The following is an 18,421-nucleotide window of genomic DNA, read 5'->3' as shown; positions in this document are numbered from 1 at the left end:
GGAGAGCAGAGCAGGCTGGGCCTTCAAAAGAAAAACGAGACCCTTTTACTGCCGAGCTTCTCCTCAGTGCCAAGTTCTCAGAACTGCAGCCCACAGCCTTATGTAAAGCAGGCTGGCTGCCCTGGCTAATGTCTGTGAATCCAGGCCTGTGTCAGAGGCCCAGGCCTTAGCGCTGCTTTCTATGTATGTGTGTGCGAGAGCCAAGGTCTTCGGGGACTCCATGAGGGAAGGCAGAGCCCTCAGGCGCCCCCCCCCCCCGCCCCTCTGCTGCCCTGTCCATATGTGGATTGCTCAGCACTGTTTACATATTTTCTCCTTGGTATCATTTCCACTGTATTTTCCCCATCTGCTCTGTGTGAGCCACTCTGAAAGGCCTCTGTTTACCCTGGATTGGCCTGCGGTATTTGGTTTGGCTTTACGGTTATTCCCCTCCCTGTTTGTAATGGAGAATTCCCCAAAGCCATCTCCGTGGGCCGCTTTGTCCAGATTTCAAGGCGAGGCCCCTGATCTGGGCCTGGTATCTCTCATGTGTCAAGTCTGCGAAGAGCCTTGCCAAATGAACCTTCTTCCCAGGATGCAGTGCTGCAACGTGACGAGCTGCTAATGCCGTGTCAGGGCTGATACCTTACTGCACCGCATTTCCCTCTGTGTTCCAGAGGCCTGCACCAGGCTGAATTCCAGCCCCTCTTTTCCCCCCCAGTAAACTGCCATGCTGTCCTGTCTCCCTACATCCCGACTCTCACGTCCATCCCATCCCAGGTATATGCACACTGTTCCCACGATTTGAGCTACTTTCTTTCAATATCTGCACCCATTGCAAAAACACCATAGAGGTTTGTTATTTTCAACCGAATGCTGAAGAGCTCTCTAGATTCTGCTGCCATCCTGTCACTATTATTGGATCGGTATTATTTCCAAAGGTGCCCACGCTGTGCGGGGTGCAGTACGCACGGGGGGGAAGGCAGAGGCCCTGCCCCAATGAGATCACTTGCTAAACAGAAAGTATTCAGACAGTCACTTAGCCCCCCCCCATAGCAGCCTTACCCAGCCTTAGAGGAAAGGATGACCTGGGGGTTAAGGGTCACACTGGGAGACAGCAGATTTAGGTTCAATACCTGGTCAGCTGCAGATTTCTGGTGTGACCTTGGGCAAATACTTACTCTCTCGATGCCTTGGTTCCCCAGCAGAAGAATTAAGATAATAATATTTCTTAGTCTATTTATATTGTCAGCCCTTTGGGGCAGGGAACGTCTCTTGCTGGTGTTTGTACAACACCTAGCACTATGCTGCCCCGATTTTGGGGCCTCTGTGCACTAATGCAATATGAATAACCTCCCATCACATGTATCATAGAAACATTAGCTGAGCATCTGTTTGAGATAAATGAACACAATATTCCAAGGGGGAGGGTGTATCGTTGATTTATATACTGACATTACAAATAGTTCCAGTGTTATATCTATCATATTCCTTATGCATCCTAACATTTTGTTTGCATTTCGGTCAAATTGTTCTTTGTAACGTGCATTTGTCCACGTTGAATTTCATCTGCCATGTTCCTGCCCATTCACCTACTTCCGTTAGGTCCCTCTGAAGTTCCTCACAGTCTTGTCTAGCCTTGACTAACAAAAATAATTGTGGGGGCCTTTTCAGATTTTGTTATATTACCATGCACCCCTTTTTCTGGTTCATTAATAAAAATATTTGACCACTGGGCCTAAACGAGAACCTTGGGTCAGACTGTTGTTAACCTTGGGCCATGCTGGAAAATGACCATTTATTCCTATTCTTTGTTTTCTGTCACTTAGTTGATTTCTAATCCATGATGCTACTTTGCCTTTCACCCCAAGGCTACTTAGTTTCTTTAATAACCTCTTGTGAGGAACCTTGCCAAAGGCTCTGGTTTAAAGAATCATTGTAGCTTAGAGAGGCATGATTTTCCTTTAAGGATGCCAGGCTGGCTTTCCCTCATCATAGCTCATTAATCTATGTATTTTAAAATTCTATTTTAAAATGATCATTTCAGCCCGGTTCCCTGGTATGAAGTAAGGTTTATTCATCTGTCATCTCCAGGGTCGCCCCTAACATCCTTTTAAAATTTCCACCCTCCATCCCCTAGAAGAGAGGCTGATTTTAATGAGTAGCTGATTCAAATGATGTATGATTTGCTTGTTTTTAACAACAGCCCTTTGGCCCAGTTCCTCCAAGGTATTTAGGCACTTATGTCAATGGGAATTAAGTGCTTAAATACTTAAGGATCTGGGCCTTCAAACATAAGATCCTTCAGAGCTCTTGGGTATAACCATCTGGGCTGTCACACTCATTCTTTAATTTACAAGTTTGCTCCAAGAGCACTTCCTCTTTTGACACGGTTTCTTACAGCATCTCATCTTTATTACCCGGAAGAAAGCAGGTGTCTCCCCGCGGTCCCTTGTAGTGAAGATTGAGGCAGAGAAGTCATTGGGTTTCTCTTTCCTTATCCTCCTCCATTGCTCCCTTTTCTCCTGGTTGGCCAGCAGACCCAGTGGTGTGAGAATTGGTTTGATAAGATCACCGCCGAGGCTGGTAGGTCTTTACATGAGGGTACAGGATTAAAAACCAATGCTGTATGATTGATTCCACTTTACTCCAATGAATCACTTCCACTGTAGTGTATGTTTTACACCATCTGAACAGCAGGGTTGTATTTCTGCTACATGTATAAAGCTCTACACAATTTATACCCACGCTCCCATGTTAAAACATTTACACTCTTTATTGGATGCTTTAGGATATATACCCCCTTTGCCCATGGCTGTGGAAATTGTACCACTGGTCTGGGGGCCAAGCTAGTGTTTATTGTTATCAGAAGTGATCGTATCCCGCAGTGATTTCTTACCAGAGGAAGGGGGGTTGGGTGGGGAAGCTGTTTTCTCTCAAACACCCAGGATCAATGAATCTTTAAACAGGAGAAATTATTTCCCAGAATAGCAAATGTTTGTGAAGAGGTTTAACTTTAAGAATATGTGACAGCTCATCAAAAGAAGAAGTGAAATGTTTTGCTGGAGGTGCAGAGAATGCTAAACGGCTCTCCCTGCTCAGAAAGGGAGGAACAGCCTGACTGGGGTGAATCTGTCCAAATAGACTCTCCTGGGTATGCAGCCAAGCTGCAAATCAGCTGGGTTTAATGAGAGAGAGAGAGAGAAAATCCTCTTGTGTTCAGATAGCATGGAGCCAGAGCGGTCCAGGGATTTTTAAGAATGAGCCCACTGCCCATCTTACTATTCTGGAAGGACGCTGGGCTTTGGTTTTTAACAAAACGCGGCTACTTTTACCTGAACATCACCAGAGAAACACTTTACCTCAAATTACCTGTCTGTCTAGGCTCTTATATTGGTGCCCCCATCACTGCCGTCTCTTGCTGTCAACACTGTTTATAGGGAAGGGGAGCTGCAGCCTCATTCTGCAAAATTTCCTTTTTTTTTTTTTAATCTGCTTCTGTTTCAGGCTCCCTTTCATCAGAGACCACATGAAAACCAAAACAATCCCCGTCTGTCATGCTTAGAAAACTTGGCGATGTACATTCCACTGACTCTCTTGAATGCCCTGCGTGTTCAAGCCTTGCACGGGAATGAGGAACCACCCCACCCTTCGCCCTCCCTGGGGAATCAAGTACAACCCCCCTGCCCTTCACGCTGCGTGGGGAACCAGGTACAGCGCCCCCTCTCATTTCTCTGAGTGGGGAACAAGATAGCGCCCTTTACCCTTCACCCTGCATGGGGGACATGGTACAGCACCCCCCCTTCCATCACCCTGTATGGGGAACGAGGTACAGCCTTTCGCCCTGGGTGGGGAACAAGGTACAGCGCCCCGCCCTTCGCCCTGGGTGGGGAAAATGGTACAGCGCCCCGCCCTTCGCCCTGGGTGGGGAAAATGGTACAGCACTCCCCCGCCCTTCACCCTATGTGGAGAACGAGGTACAGCCCCCTGCTCCTCCCGCCCTTTGCTCTGGGTGGGGAACGAGGTACAGCCCCCCGCCCTTCACCCTGGGTGGGGAACACAGTTCAGCCCCCCACCTTTTGCTCTGGGTGGGGAACACAGTACAGCCCCTTCGCCCTGCATGCACAGACTCTACCTGGGAGAATACCAAGCATGCTGCATGTGTTACTAACCACCTCTCTCTTGTGGGGCAGCAGCTGAGGGGCTGCAGGGCTCCCAATGAGGTATCTTTAAAACCTCAGTGAAAACTGGAATACAAATTGGCATTGAGCCCCAAGGGGCCCAAAGACAGGGTCCTGCTCTGCCCTGTGTCTGGCCTGCAAACTCGGGCCCTGAGGCGCTGCACACGTTTGGTAGAGCCCAGGCAATACAGCTTCCCCAAATTGCAAAGTCTTTGGGTATCGTGTGTGTGTGTGTGTGTGTGTGTGTGTGTGTGTGTGTGTGTGTGTGATGTCATTTACCTGCTGTAAAACACTGTGTACACAATTACAGTGGGCTGTAAAGCACACTGCCAGGGAGGGAGGCACGGGGTTGATACCGATTAGGCAGGAAATGGCTCTCTGTGGATGGCATCCGTCTGGGGAAGCTGATAGATTTGGCGCCTTGCAGGCACTGCTTGATGGATCCATTGATGACCTGGCAGCACAACAGAACTTGGCTAGCTTATTCTCTGCCAGAAGCCTAATTGAAGCCTGCTTGGTTGGTCTATATTAACACCTTCCTCCAATGGCACATGCTCCTCAAACCTGCTACCTCTGTGGTAAGGATGGGCAGCTTTAAAACACACCTCCGATCCCTGCTTTAGTTGGCTGCAGCAGGTTGTCACGGAGTGTGGGGGAGTCCAGGCCCTGCACCCCTCTTCCTGGGATTCACTGAGACTCTCAGCCAGCCAGTAAAACCGAAGGTTTATTGGACAACAGGAACACAGTCCAAAACAGAGCTTGTGGGTACACCCAGGACCCCTCAGTGAAGTCCTTCTGGGGGAGCAGGGAGCTTAGACCCCAGCCCTGGGGTTCCCTGTGTTCCTCCACCCAGCCCCAAACTGAAACTAAACCCACCGAGCAGGTTCCCTGCTGCAGCCTCCGTCCACATTCCTGGGCAGAGGTGTTACCTCCCCCTCCCCCTCCTGGCTCAGGTGACAGGCTCTCAGGTCTCCCGTCCCCAGGGCACATTCCCAGGTCAACACTCCCCCCTCCCTGCTGCGTCACATCGTCACATCTCTCCCCCCTTCGAGACTGAACTGAGCGGGGTCACTGTGACCAGTGACCTGGGGAAGTTCGGGGCCCCCTCTCCGGGACAGCGCATCCGCTATCAGGTTGGCACTTCCCTTCACGTGGACCACGTCCATGTCGTAATCCTGCAGGAGCAGGCTCCACCTCAGGAGCTTGGCGTTGGCTCCTTTCATCTGGTGCAGCCAGGTCAGGGGAGAGTGGTCGGTGTAGACGGTGAAGTGTCGCCCGAAGAGATAGGGCTCTAGTTTCTTGAGGGCCCACACCATGGCCAGGCACTCCTTCTCGATGGCCGCGTAGTGTTGCTCCCGGGGTAGCAACTTCTTGCTCAGGTACACGATGGGGTGTCTCTCCCCCTTTTCATCCTCCTGCATTAGCACCGCCCCCAGTCCCGTGTCGGAGGCGTCGGTGAACACCACAAAGGGCTTGTCAAAGTCTGGGTTTGCTAGAACTGGGCCACTGACCAGAGCCTCCTTCAGCGCCCGGAAAGCCCCCTGGCACTGCTCGGTCCAGACCACCTTGTCTGGCTTCCCCTTCTTGCATAGCTCAGTGATGGGGGTGGCTATGGCGCTAAAGTGGGGCACAAATCTTCGGTAGTATCCTGCCATCCCAATAAAGGCTTGGACCTGCTTTTTGGTGTGGGGAGCGGGCCAGTCTCTGATCACCTCCACCTTGGCCGGTTCCGGCTTTAGGCGGCCGCTCCCCACCCGATGGCCCAGGTAAGATACTTCAGCCATCCCCACCTTGCACTTCTCCGCTTTGACAGTCAGCCCAGCCCCCTGGAGTCGGTCCAGCACTTGTCTAACCTGGGACACGTGGTCCTCCCAGGTCTGGCTAAAGACACAGATGTCGTCAATATACGCCACGGCAAAACTCTCCATCCCCCTCAGGAGCTGGTCCACCAGGCGCTGGAAGGTGGCCGGCGCTCCCTTGAGGCCGAAAGGCAGGGTCAGAAACTCATAGAGCCCCAGAGGGGTGATAAAGGCCGATTTCAGCCGGGCATCTGCATCCAGCGGCACTTGCCAGTAGCCCTTTGTAAGGTCCATGGTGGTAAGGTACCGAGCTCCTCCCAGCTTGTCTAGGAGCTCGTCCGGCCTGGGCATGGGGTAGGCATCCGATACAGTGATGGCATTGAGCTTCCGATAGTCCACACAGAACCGGACTGACCCATCCTTTTTGGGGACCAGCACCACCGGTGAGGCCCAAGGGCTGGCCGATGGCTGGATCACCCCCAAAGCCAGCATGTCCCGGACCTCTCTTTCCAGGTCCTGAGCAGTTTTCCCTGTGACTCGGAAGGGGGAGCATCTTATCGGCGGGTGCGACCCTGTCTGCACCCGGTGGACAGTCAGATTAGTGCGTCCAGGCTGGTTGGAAAACAGCTGTCGGTACGGATGCAGCACCCCCCTGACCTCAGCTTGCTGGGCAGGGGTGAGCTGATCCGAGAGGGGGATTGTTTCCAGGGGGGAACCAGCTCTGGTCCCAGGGAATAGATCTACTAAAGGGTCATCTCCCTGCTCCTCCCACTGACCACACACAGCTAACACCACATTCCCCCTGGCATAATATGGCTTCATCATATTCACATGGTACACCCGGCGGTGGTGGGCCCGGTTCGACAGCTCCACCACATAGTTTACCTCATTGAGCTGCTTGACGACCTTGAACGGGCCCTCCCAGGCGGCCTGTAGTTTGTTCTTTCTCACGGGGATGAGAACCATCACCTGATCCCCGGTGGCGTAGGCACGGGCCCGCGCCGTGCGGTCATACCAGACCTTCTGCTTCCTCTGGGCTCTGGCCAGATTCTCCCTGGCCAGGCCCATGAGTTCAGCCAGTCTCTCTCGGAAGGTCAGGACATACTCCACCACTGACTCTCCATCGGGAGTGGCCTTCCCCTCCCACTCGTCTCTCATCAGGTCCAGGGGGCCCCTCACCCTCCTTCCATATAACAGTTCGAAAGGCGAAAATCCGGTAGACTCCTGGGGCACCTCCCTGTACGCGAACAGCAGGTGAGGTAAGTACTTGTCCCAATCCTGCGGGTGCTGGTTCATAAAGGTTTTCAGCATCATCTTTAGCGTCCCGTTAAACCTCTCCACCAGCCCATTGGACTGGGGGTGATACGCTGAGGCCCAGTCATGCCGGACCCCACATTTCTCCCACAAGCACCGGAGCAGGGCCGACATGAAGTTGGAGCCTTGGTCTGTCAAGACTTCCCTGGGGAACCCCACTCGGCTGAAAATGCTCAGGAGCGCATCTGCCACGGTGTCTGCTTCAATGGAAGCTAAGGGCACTGCCTCGGGGTAGCGGGTGGCGAAATCTACCACCACCAGAATGTATTTCTTCCCCGACCGGGTCGTCTTGCTGAGAGGCCCCACGATGTCCATGGCCACCTTCTGGAAAGGCTCCTCTATGATGGGCAAAGGTCTCAACGCCGCTTTCCCCTTGTCCCGGGCCTTCCCCACCCTCTGACAGGGGTCACAGGATCGGCAATACTGCCGGACGGTGGTAAAGACCCCGGGCCAGTAAAAGTTCTGTAGCAACCTCTGCCGGGTGCGCCGGATTCCCTGGTGCCCTGCGAGGGGGATGTCATGGGCCAGGGACAGGAGCTTGCGGCGGTACTTCTGGGGGACCACCAGCTGCCTCCTGATCCCACAGGACTCCCCTTCCCCTGGGGGAGCCCATTCTCGGTACAGGAACCCCTTCTCCCACAGGAACCTCTCCTGGCAGCCTCTCCTCATGGTCCGTCCCTCACTGAGGTCGGCCAGGTCCCTGAGCTTCTGCAAGGAGGGATCTTTCCTCAACTCGGCCTGGAACTCAGCGGCTGGGGAAGGGATGGGGCCCGGTTCCCCCTCCGTGGCCAGGTCTGAGGCCGCAGCCTCTCTGAGCCGTGCCCCTCGGCGCTCCCTCCCCACCCGAGTAGGGTCTCGCGCCTCCAGTGTGGTACCCTCCCCAGGGTCAGGTCGCAGTGCCCCTCGCCGGCTCTGGCTACGGGTCACAACCAGGGCGGTCTGGGGGTCGCTTGGCCAGTCCTCTAGGTCTCCCCCCATCAAAACTTCAGTGGGCAAATGGTGGTGTACCCCCACATCCTTGGGGCCCCCCTTGGTCCCCCATTTCAGGTGTACCCTTGCCACGGGCACCTTAAATGGGGTCCCGCCCACCCCCGTCAGGGTCAGGTAGGTGTTGGGCACCACCCGATCTGGGGCCACCACCTCGGGCCGGGCCAGCGTCACCTCCGCGCCCGTATCCCAGTATCCATTGACCTTCCTCCCATCCACCTCCAGGGGAACAAGGCACTCTCTCCGGAGGGACAGCCCCGCACCCACCCTGTAAACCGAGCACCCGGAGTCCAGAGCCTCCAGCCCTCTGGCGGGGCTGGCTGGGGGTACTCTTCCCTCCTGAGCAGGTGGCAAACTGGTAGCCCCCCTTTCCTGGGTCGCCTGCCCCTCGTCCAGCTGAGTCCCTACCCAGTTAACCCTGGGTAGGTTGGGTCTGCTCAGTTTGTCCCTGAGCCCGGGGCACTGGGCCCGTACGTGGCCTCTCTGGCCACAGTGATAGCAGCTCAGGTCACGTTGGTCCCCTCGAACGGGTCGGAGGGGCCCGACACCAGGCGTTCCCCTTTGGAGGGGGTTCTCCCTATTTCCCCGCTGGGAGGCCCCATGGTGACTCTCTCTCTGCATCGGGGGGGGCCTGTTCTTTTGGGACTCCTCCCGGCTACCCCCTGACCGACTGTTCACAAACTCGTCGGCCAGCTGCCCTGCATGCTGGGGGTTCGCGAGCTTTTTGTCCACCAGCCACAGCCTCAGGTCGGAAGGGCACTGTTCATACAGGTGCTCCAGTACAAACAGGTCAAGCAGGTCCTCTTTAGTTTGGGCCCCCGCTGTCCACTTGCGGGCATATCCCTGCATCCTGTTGACCAGTTGTAGGTAGGTGACCTCAGGCGTTTTACGCTGACTCCGGAACCTTCTCCGGTACATCTCGGGGGTCAGCCCAAACTCACGGAGCAGAGCCTGTTTGAACAGGTCATAGTCCCCTGCCTCTGCCCCTGTCATCCGGCTGTAGACCTCCACGGCTTTGGGGTCCAGTAAGGGGGTGAGGAACTGGAGCCTGTCTGCAGGGTCAACCCTGTGCAGCTCGCAGGCATTCTCAAAGGCCGTCAGGAAGCTATCTATGTCCTCCCCCTCCTTCCGCTGGGCCAGGAAGCACTTATCAAAGCTCCTTGCAGTCTTGGGTCCCCCCTCACTCACCGCAGCCGGGGCCCCACTGCTCCTCAGCCTGGCCAGCTCCAGTTCATGCTGTCTTTGTTTCTCCTTCTCCTGCTGCTCATGTTGACGTTCCCTCTCCTTCTCCTGACGCTCCCTCTCCTTCTCCTGACGTTCCCTCTCCTTCTCCTGACGCTCCCTCTCCTTCTCCTGACGCTCCCTCTCCTTCTCCTCCTGCTCATGTTGACGTTGTTTCTCCTTCTCCTCCTGCTCATGTTGACGTTGTTTCTCCTCATGTTGACGTTGTTTTTCATGATCCTCCAGCTCCCTCATTTTCCTCTCCCTCTCCCATTCCAGCCGCATCCGCTCCAGGGATGGGGAGCTCCGCTGGGAGGATCCCCTGCTGGCTGCTGGGGTCAGGGGGCCCTCGGTATTCGCTGGGCTTCCCGCAACCCCTCCCCCAGGCATAGGTAGGAAGGGTCTCGGGGTGTCCTGGGCAGCAGTCTGACCCCTCCCAGCCTGGTCAGGCCCCAGGGCCCACGCTGCGTCCGCCGGGCGGCTTCCCTCAGGGACAGGGATCGGGTCATCCAAGCGATCCCTCTCCTCCAGCTGGGCAATCAGCTGTTCCTTGGTGGACCTCCCGACGCGCAGCCCCCTCTGCCTGCACAGCTCCACCAGGTCGCTCTTAAGGCGTTTAGCGTACATCTCCCGGCTGGCCACTCGCAGGCCGGGCAGCTGTCCACGGTTTCCAGGAAAAGCCCCTAGTGTGCCAGTCCTTCTTGAGGTCACCACCTCTTTGCCAGGGTCGAGTTGCAGACTCCTCCGCCCCTGGGACCGCTCGCTGCAATCCCCCGGGGGACCCTGTTACTGCAAAAGTCCTTCTCTCTGGTGACACACTCCCAGGGGTTAACCGCCCCCTGAAACCGTCTCTCTCTCTGAATCTTCAGCACGCCTGGTCCCCGTCAATCCCCCTTCGTTTTACTGTTCCCCAGTCACTTACTGCAGGAAGCGCCGTTCACGGGGTGCAGTAGATCCCACCGCTGCCACCAGTTGTCACGGAGTGTGGGGGAGTCCAGGCCCTGCACCCCTCTTCCTGGGATTCACTGAGACTCTCAGCCAGCCAGTAAAACCGAAGGTTTATTGGACAACAGGAACACAGTCCAAAACAGAGCTTGTGGGTACACCCAGGACCCCTCAGTGAAGTCCTTCTGGGGGAGCAGGGAGCTTAGACCCCAGCCCTGGGGTTCCCTGTGTTCCTCCACCCAGCCCCAAACTGAAACTAAACCCACCGAGCAGGTTCCCTGCTGCAGCCTCCGTCCACATTCCTGGGCAGAGGTGTTACCTCCCCCTCCCCCTCCTGGCTCAGGTGACAGGCTCTCAGGTCTCCCGTCCCCAGGGCACATTCCCAGGTCAACACTCCCCCCTCCCTGCTGCGTCACATCGTCACACAGGTTGCTAGAACTGGACAGCTTTTTGCAAAAAACTCTTGCTGTGGCCATCACTGCTGGTTTGTTCCCTTTGAAGACGCGGCGAGAAATCTGTTAGGAGTTTAGGGAAGCAGGAGGGCAACGCGCCGAACAGCCTGAATCCTTGGGATGGAAGAGCTCTGGAAAGAATCATAGGGTCAGTGAGCTGGGAAACCACTTCTACATTGGAGACAGATTGGGAATGGAAACATGGATAAATGGGCTGGATTTCCTCCCAGCAGCTGCCCGCAGCTTTTCCTCCTCTGCTGCGGATCTTTATGTTGCTCGTAGTGTAGTTTAATTTTATGACACGTGGTTCGTGCAAACTCTTGCATTGTGCTGCACTTGGCAGCCTGCCAGAGCAGCCTCTGCCAGGACTAGTTTGGTGACACCATCTAGTCTGGCCTCAGGGATGCATTCAAGGCTGAGGACCTTGTCTGCAATCAGGATCTAGGGATCCGTGTTGAGAATTCCCCTGCGGATGATTTGCATGACCTTCCAATCACTCCATCTCACCTTCCTCTCCTCCTGTGTCCCTCCCCTTCCAGTGGATAGCAAATTAGATCCGAGTCTGCATAGATCATGGCTTCAAAAAAGGCCAGGCCAGTTTGAAGCTACATGCACAGAGGTGTTGCTTCATGGGACCGAGGTAATAATATTTCCTCTCCACATAGCTGTGGGTCAGATGCACCTGGGACATGGGCCAGATTCCTTGCAAGTGTAAACATGTGCAGCTCCTTTGAAATCAATGGCATTACGTTAGCTTACACGTGTGAAACAGATGAAGGGGGATTGCAAGGGGAGCCGGCTGCATTTGCTGAATTTGGAACCAGTTCTATACCAGTCCTGGCTCCGGTGTAGATTAGAGCATCCTGTAGACGTGCACCTATGCTAGGGGCTGTGGAGGTTGGCATACGAGCTGGCTAAGGTGGCTCTGTGTTCGCGGATGTCTTCCCCACACTGGGGAGAGCCAATGACTTTCCACTCCCTTTTTGCCTGTGAGAATCTGGCATGTTGTGTTTAATTCCAGATACCTCCCTACCCAGAAGATATTGGCAAAATAGAGGGAGCTCAGAAGAGAGAAACAAATATATAGGGGGTTGGAGGGTCTGAGTTGAAAGCCAGGGTTTGGGTACATCTTGTTTTTGCTAAGTAATGACTAAGGGGGACACAACAAGTATCTGCAGACGCCTAGGAAGGCAAGAATTATTGAGTGTGGATATGGTGGTGTAATGAAGGGTAATGAGATGCAATGAAGTTCTCAAGTTGCCCTGAAGTCTGTAGAACTCAGCTGTAGAATCATCTCCCAGGGGAGCCGGGAGAGAACGCTAATACGACAGGGAGCTGGGGCTGGGCTATTGCCCTCTCTAGCGTCTGTGGCAGCTGCAACAGGAGCCTGTTGGAAAGGGTGTTTTTATTTGCTGTGTTTGCTGCTGGATGATAGAGAAAGGTCCTGGTCCTCAGGAGCTTACAGTGCTAAAACTGACAGCAGAGTTTAGACAGCAATGGCTTGTCTACACCTAACAGCTCAGTCCAGCCTGTGCTGCTCTGTTGGTGGCAATAACCATGCGAGGACGAACACAGGCACGACTCATGGTTTTTTGAGACATGCTCTGTCTACCATAGCATTGACACTGGCTGGCAGGTCCTGGTTCAGCCAGGGTAGCTGCATCCTGATCTACTAAGGAGTGGAGGGTCCAGTCTCAAGCATCACCATCGTCTCTATTACTCAGGCTCACAACCTACGCATCTCCTCTCTCACCTATTCCCCCACACCCCTGCATCCATGGAGTTCCCATCATCCTATACAGCTTTCCTGTGGCTGCACCATTGCATGTGTAAGCAGAGTCCGGATGAGCTCTACCCTGACATCTGGTGGTGAGTTGTGGCGGGTTGTGGAAAAGAACTTCAGGGGCTGATCTCATTTGCATATTCACACCCACCCTGCCTACATGGTCACTTTGGCTGCTGTGGGATTCCCGGTTTCTCTGTTATTGGGGCAGGAAGAATGAAGTGTTGTTATCCTGATTATGTGAATCAAGGACAGTGGAACTGTACTTGGCTTTTTGTTATGATGGAGGGACTTGCCATCAACTAAGTAGCACTTGCTAGGCAAGGGGCATGGGTTCCAAGACTCAGTGAATGGAGAGAAGTTGGGGAGAGGTATTTGTACTTTGTGGTATGGGTCCCTGAATGCTAGCTGCACCTCCTTCTTTCTCCCCCCTTCCCCCACTCTCCCTCCCTACCTCCACTGTGTAATAGTAGAGTGCTGGGGCTTCCCTGCTATGAGCTGAAATCACTGAGTATTGTGTTAAGTAGTAGGGAGCCTGAAGATATATTGGTGAGCGGCTTGCAGGATGGCTACCGGAGAGGAGCAGCTGGTGGAGTGGCTCGCAGGACGGCTACTGGGGAGGAGCAGCTGGTGGAGAAGAGCGGCTGGCCGTGAAAGCTGTAGCAGATACCCACGGAGAGGTGGGGCAGTCAGCTGTCGGAGCACGTAAGGTGCCCCTTTACTTTCCCCCCACACCCATTTCCACACAGGCTGGGGGGGTTAAAACTCTGCAGACGAACTTTTGAACTCTGGACTCAGCAAGGACAGAGACAGAGACTTTTGGGTTGCTGGACTTTGGGGTTGTTGGACTTTTGGGACTTTGGGTGACTTTTGGGTTGCTGGACTCAAGAACCAAAGAGAAAGGACACGGCCCAATTTGCTTGGGGTGGGTTTTTGCTCAAGGTTTGTGTTAGGAATCCTGTTGGTGGTGTTTCCCCAACATAATGTCATATTGTTTCTCTTTGTTATTAAAAGGCTACACTAAGGCCTTGTCTACACTACGAATTTAGGTTGAATTTATAGAAGTCGGTTTTGTAGAAAGCGTTTTTATACAGTCGATTGTGTGTGTCCCCACACAAATGCTCTAAGTGCATGTAGTCGGCGGAGTGTGTCCACAGTACCAAGGCAACCGTCGACTTCCGGAGCATTGCACTGTGGGTAGCTATCCCACAGTTCCTGCAGTCTCCTTCGCCCATTTGAATTCTGGGTAGAAATCCCAGTGCCTGATGGGGCTAAAACATTGTCGCGGGTGGTTCTGGGTACATATCATCAGGCCCCCCCTTCCCTCCCTCCCTCCGTGAAAGCAAGGGCAGACAATTGTTTTGCACCTTTTTTCTTGAGTTACCTGTGCAGATGCCATACCATGGCAAGCATGGAGCCCGCTCAGCTCACTGTCACCGTACGTCTCCTGGGTGCTGGCAGACGCGGTACTGCATTGCTACACAGCAACAGTTTATTGCCTTTTGGCAGCAGACAGTGCAGTATGACTGGTAGCCATCGTCGACGTAGTCCAGGGTGCTCTTTTAACTGACCTCGATGAGGTCGGGGCGCCTGGGCAAACATGGGAGTGACTCAGCCAGGTCATTTCCCTTTTAAGTTTCGTTTCATGGCGATTCAGTCCTACCGGCAGTGCACTGTCTTTTAATCTGCAGCCAGCAGAAGACGATGGCCAGCAGTCATACTGCACCGTCTTCTGCCGAGCACCCAGGAGGTGACGATGGCTAGTGGTCGTACTGCACAGTCTGCTGCCAGCAAGATGTATAAAGATAGATGAAGTGGATCGAAACAAGAAATAGACCAGATTTGTTTTGTATTCATTTTCTCCTCCCTCCCTCCGTGAAATCAACGGCCTGCTAAACCCAGCTTTGAGTTCTACCCTTGAGGTTTTGAGTTCTATCCTTGAGGGGGCCATTTTGTTTATCGCAAAGCCACCCCCTTTGTTGATTTTAATTTCCTGTAAGTCAACCCTGTAAGCCATGTCGTCAGTCGCCCCTCCCTCCGCCAGAGCAATGGCAAACAATCGTTTCGCGCCCTTTTCCCTGGATTGCCCGAGCAGGAGCAGACGCCATAGCACAGCAAGCATGGAGCCCGTTCAGCTCACCCCAGCAGTTATGACCATTGTAAACACCTCGCGCATTATGGTGCAGTTTACGTAGAACCAGCACCCAAAAAACCAGGTGAGGAGGCGACGGCAGCACGGTGATGAGGCCCTGAACACACTTTTCTCTGAAACCGTGTTCCCCCGCAATTTGGAGATCATGGTGCTAATGGGGCAGGTTCATGCGGTGTAACGCCGATTCTGGGCCCAGGAAACAAGCACAGAGTGGTGGGACCACATAGTGTTGCAGGTCTGGGATGATTCCCAGAGGCTCCAAAACTTTCGCATGCGTAAGGGCACTTTTGTGGAACTTTGCGACTTGCTTTCCCCTGCCCTGAAGTGCAAGAATACCAAGATGAGAGCAGCTCTTACAGTTCACAAGCGAGTGGCAATAGCCCTGTGGAAGCTTGCAACACCAGACAGCTACCTGTCAGTCGGGAATCAATTTGGAGTGGGCAAATCTACTGTGGGGATTGCTGTGATGCAAGTAGCCAACACAATCACTGAGCTGCTGCTATCAAAGGTAGTGACTCTGGGAAATGTGCAGGTCATACTAGATAACTTTGCTGCAATGGGATTCCCTAACTGTGGTGGGGCTGTAGACGGAACCCATATCTCTATCTTGGCACCGGAGTACCAAGCCGGCGAGTACATAAACCGCAAGGGGTACTTTTCAATGGTGCTGCAAGCACTGGTGGATCACAAGGGATGTTTCACCAACATCAACGTGGGATGGCCGGGAAAGGTTCGTGACGCTCGCGTCTGCAGGAACTCTGGTCTGTTTAAACGGCTGCAGGAAGGGATTTACTTCCCAGACCAGAAAATAACTGTTGGGGATGTTGAAATGCCAATAGTTATCCTTGGGAACCCAGCCTACCCCTTAATGCCCTGGCTCATGAAGCCGTACACAGGCAGCCTGGACAGTAGTCAGGAGCTGTTCAACTATAGGCTGAGCAAGTGCAGAATGGTGGTAGAGTGTGCATTTGGACGTTTAAAGGGTCGCTGGCGCAGTTTACTGACTCACTCAGACCTCAGCGAAACCAGTATTCCCATTGTTATTGCTGCTTGTTGTGTGCTCCACAATCTTTGTGAGAGTAAGGGTGAGACGTTTATGGCGGGATGGGAGGTTGATGCAAATCGCCTGGCCGCTGAATACGCACAGCCAGACACCAGTGCGGTTAGAAGAGCACAGCAGGAAGTGGTGTGCACCAGAGAAGCTTTGAAAACCAGTTTTGTGACTGGCCAGAGTACTGTGTGACACTTCTGTTTGTTTCTCCTTGATGAAAACCTGCCCCCTTGATTGACTCTAATTCTCTGTAAGCCACCCGCCCTCCCGCCTTTGATCACAGCTTGCTTGCAAAGGAAATAAAGTCACTATCATTTAAAAAAACATGTATTCTTTATTAATTGATTATAAAAATAGGGATATAACTCACAAGGTAGTCCGGGTGGGGTGTGGGAGGAGGGTAGAAGGGAAGGAAAAGGCCACTTTAAAACTTGTTGAATGCCAGCCTTCTGTTGCTTGGGCTGTCCACTGGGGTGGAGTGGTTGGGTGCCCGGAGCCTCCCACCCCGCGTTCTTGGGCGTCTGGGTGGGGAGGCTATGGAACTTGGGAAGGAGGGAGGGCGGTTAGGCAGGGGCTGCAGTGGCAGTCTGTGATCCTGCTGCAGTTCATGAACCTCCACCAGATGCCGGAGCATGTCCGTTTGATCCCGCAGTAGCCCCAGCATTGCCTCCTGCCTCCTCTGATCTTCCTGCTGCCACCTCTCCTCACGTTCATCGGCCACCGTCCTGTACTCTGCTATTGTGTCCCTCCACACAGCTCTGTCAGTGCTGGATGACTGCATGAGCTCAGAGAATATGTCATCGTGCGTGCATTTTTTTCGCCGCCTTATCTGAGATAGCCTCTGGGATGGAGGAGGGAGGCTTGAAACATTTGCAGCTGCTGGAGGGAAAAAAAGGGAGTGAAGTATTTAAAAAGATACATTTTACAGAACAATGGCTGTACTCTTTCATGGTGAACAACACTATTCACATTACATAGCACATGAGATTTTGGTACAAGGTCGCATTTTGCATCTTATATTGAGTGCCTGCCGCTTTGGTGTTAGAGATCACACGCGCAGGGCCGGGCAACAGAATTCGGCTTGCAGGCGGCCATGGTAAGCCACAGTCTTTCGGCTTCTGCAACCTTCATAACAGCAGCCCCCTCCTTTCCCATACCAAGCAAAGCCCGTTGAGCTGGCCATTTACTGCTGCAGTTTTCCTGTTAACGTGCAGCAGCAGAAACCAAACTAACCCCCTCCCCGCATCCAATTCTCTGGGATGATCGCTTTTCCCCTCCCCCCACTGCGTGGCTGGTATCAGGGAAGATCCCTGCTAGCCAAACGCGAACAGTTCAGCACCAATGGCCCCCCCCCCCACCACGTGACTAACTGCGGGGAGGATTTCTTTTCAGCCACAGGCAAACAGCCCAGTAGGAACGGGCACCTCTGAATGTCCCCTTAATTAAATTCCCCTCTTTCAACCAGGTTACCATGAATGATATCACTCTTCTGAGGATAACACAGAGAGATAAAGAACGGATGTTGCTTGGATGCCAGCAAACACCGGGACCATACGCTGCCAGGCTTTGTCATGCAATGATACCAGATTACTTGCTACTAGCATGGCGTGGTAAAGTGTCCTACCATGGAGGACGGAATAAGGCTGCTCTCCCCAGAAACCTTCTGCAAAGACTTTTAGAGTACCTCCAGGAGAGCTTCATGGAGATGTCCCCGGAAGATTTCCGCTCCATCCCCAGACACGTTAACAGACTTTTCCACTAGCAGTACTGGCCATGAATGCATCCCAAGTCCTCAGGGCTACTTAATCATTAAAAAACGCTTGCTTTTATAACATGTATTATATTTTAAAAGGCTTCATTGGGTTGGGAGGGTATTTCAGTCAGGGTGATAAAAAGATCCTGGCTGTCGGGGAAAACGGTGTGCTGTGTGCTCTCCCCAAGCTCGTCCTCCTCCTCATCTTCCCCATCTGCAAAATCCTCAGCCATGGCGGAGAGTATCCCATCCTCGGAGTCCACGGACAGGGTGGGATAGTGGTGGCGGCCCCCCCCATAGAATTGCATGCAGCTCAGCATAGAAGCGGCATGTCTGGGGCTCTGTCCCGGAGCATCCGTTTGATTCTTTGGTTTTCTGGTACGCTTGTCTGAGCTCCTTAAGTTTCACGTGGCACTGTGTTGCGTCCCTGACGTAGCCTCTGTCCCTCATGGCCTCTGAGATTTTTCGAAATGTTTTGGCATTTCGTCTTTTGGAACGTGGTTCTGATAGCACGGATTCCTCTCCCCATACAGCAATCAGATCCAGTACCTCCCGTTCGGTCCATGCAGGAGCTCTTTTTCAATTCTGGGACTGCATGGTCACCTGTGCTGATGAGCTCGCCTGGCCAAACAGGAAATGAGATTCAAAAGTTCCCGGGGCTTTTCCTGTACACCTGGCCAGTGCATCTGAGTTCAGAGTGCTGTCCAGAGTGGTCACAATGGTGCACTGTGGGATAGCTCTTGGAGGCCAATACCTTCGAATTGCATCCACACTAACCCTAATTCGAAATGGTGATGTCGATTT

The 18,421-nt window shown here is 53.5% G+C and overlaps 1 long non-coding RNA gene across 2 annotated transcripts in view; it reads left to right on the top strand.

The window, feature by feature from the left end:
• LOC141993360 (uncharacterized) overlaps nucleotides 1-17,717 on the top strand; it is a 29,949-nt gene extending 12,232 nt beyond the window's left edge. For both annotated transcript variants that reach the window (XR_012640824.1, XR_012640823.1), the window contains 2 exons: nucleotides 3,487-3,690; nucleotides 17,330-17,717. This is a non-coding gene — a long non-coding RNA (uncharacterized LOC141993360). The remainder of the gene's footprint in view (nucleotides 1-3,486; nucleotides 3,691-17,329) is intronic.
• The last annotated feature ends 704 nt before the right edge of the window (nucleotides 17,718-18,421 follow it).

The sequence above is a fragment of the Natator depressus genome, chromosome 9 (genome assembly GCF_965152275.1).
Source record: "Natator depressus isolate rNatDep1 chromosome 9, rNatDep2.hap1, whole genome shotgun sequence".
Taxonomy (NCBI): Eukaryota; Metazoa; Chordata; order Testudines; family Cheloniidae; genus Natator; species Natator depressus.
This window is presented reverse-complemented; position numbering and strand designations above follow the sequence as displayed.